Raw genomic sequence first — 2,149 nt, 5'->3', positions numbered from 1 at the left:
CAACAAGAGTGTTGCAACTCCCAAGACTACCGATTTTAATCATCAACCCAAGGTTCATGCAAACTTAAGAAGTGACCGTGTTATATACATAGTAGGTTAAGTCCTACTCATGCCACCTTTATGAAATGGACCAGACCAAGGCATACAAAGATCACTTTACAAGCTGACTCAAGAAAGGAAATTACATAAGTAGAGAGTTCTATCCTAATTGTAGGAATGGAAATATTATTCTATTTGCAACAAAAGGAATGAGAATGCTACTTGTTTTACTACAAATTCTAATCCTAGTTGAGAGAATGTAAAAGGAAACTATATTACTTGCAGCAATGGAGACACTAATTTATTTGTAGAATGTAAGATTTATGCTACTTGCAAGAATGTAAACACTAGTCTAATTGCAGAATATGAAAAGTTGCATTGAAAAGGAAATTATTTTGTGCAATAATAGTGCTTGCAATTTGTAACATGTCTCCTCTCATAGCTACCCACTTTCATTGGATTTCTCAGGGTAAACTTGAGCTGAGGGGCTACTATGACATGACTCAACCTCCTAGATGATCTTAAGGAAATGGAACCGACAAAGCAAGACCTTACTAACTTCCCTCTGTGTTACAGGACCCCTAGGAACTAAGCAACTGTTCCACGTGTTCGACCCCTGAAATAACTTTCATTTTCAATGAACTAGACCCCCAGTCACTTTCATGACAAGGCCTCTAAGTGACTATATCCCTCTAGTCATTCCCACAAGCTTTCTTCCTGGTGACTGTAGTATATTTCAGGTAGTTCTATGCCAATGACTAGGAGATTTAAGCCGCTCTTTCAGGGCTAGGATCCAGACTGCTGCCCAAAACTTGATGAAACTTCTAGAAATGATAAATAACATAGAGACAAAGGGTCTAACACAAATATTACTCAAGAAATTGACCTAACCTGGTTTAACCATGACAATTATTCGGTCAAACACATAGTGAACATGTAACCTATAGGTCATGAATGCATATTTGAACATAGTGATTTGAAACTTATCTAAGGTTTACCAAGAAGGACTAATTCCCTCTCACAATAGTTGAAATAATACCAATTAGGTCATGCATTCATTAACCAATTATTCATCAATTAAAAGGTGATAATATCCATACTTAAAACTATCATAAAACCATGCTTATAACCAACATATAACCAGATAAATAACAATGATAGAACAACCATTAAAGCCACATAATAACAAGTACATTTACTCATAAGGAAAATAGGGACTTAACTCTTATTAACCCTATGCAAAAGCCAACCAATTCAGGGACTTCCACATAACAACCGACTAGAGATTGGGCTAAACCAAATCTTTCTTTCTGCTAATCACCCCCATGCCATATTCCAAACATGAATGTGGGATCTCATGGGATAAACCAATCCATAAACAACCAAGGGAATCCATAAGCTAAACCACCTCAACCCTCACACTATTGTGATCTAACCTAAACCAATCCTAAGATCACAAAACCATACCGAGCTTGGGTGCCTGAGAATTCCTTTAGCATCCCTTGAGGAATTTTCATGTCTCCACCCACCTGTTGAGGTCTTCCTAGAGAAAACCAAATCCACCCCCAACCCTTGGGATTTTCCTGAGTCCACCTCACTCAGATCCAAAACCTTCTAGCAATCCAAAGCTCAACCAAGAATGAATCCCATCACACCATGGATATATATAAATGGAAAGGAAAGGATAAAACCACTATCAAAACCCAACAAAACCCATGAAAATGAAAATAAGTGAACCAAATACACACATGCGTATGCCATGCATGCAAAAACTAGCTAGGAAATCATACGTGCAATCTCTTACCTGCAAGTATTCCTACTGAAGCTGCTTGATCCAACCTTTCCTTGTTTGATCCTTACTTTCCTTTGCTTTTCTTGTCCTTCCTTTTCTTTCTTTGTCCTTCCTTTGCTTGCATGATTTCCTTATCGTCTTGGTGCTCTTCTCCTCTCGCACACTAATTCCAAAACTAAACTGAAAAAAAAAAGGCCCCAAAATGATGGTTTGATGTCTTTTTATTAATGATTCCTCTAATTTTTCATTTTCAATTATTTTTCTTTCAATTTTCCTCTCATGCAAATTTGTGACTCTTCACTTTCCTTTTCTCCTATT

The sequence above is a fragment of the Pinus tabuliformis genome, chromosome X (genome assembly GCF_031772625.1).
Source record: "Pinus tabuliformis cultivar Carrire ecotype Pingquan chromosome X, CPIR1, whole genome shotgun sequence".
NCBI lineage: Eukaryota > Viridiplantae > Streptophyta > Pinopsida > Pinales > Pinaceae > Pinus > Pinus tabuliformis.
The sequence above is the reverse complement of the archived record's forward strand: the minus strand, read 5'-3'. Positions refer to the sequence as shown.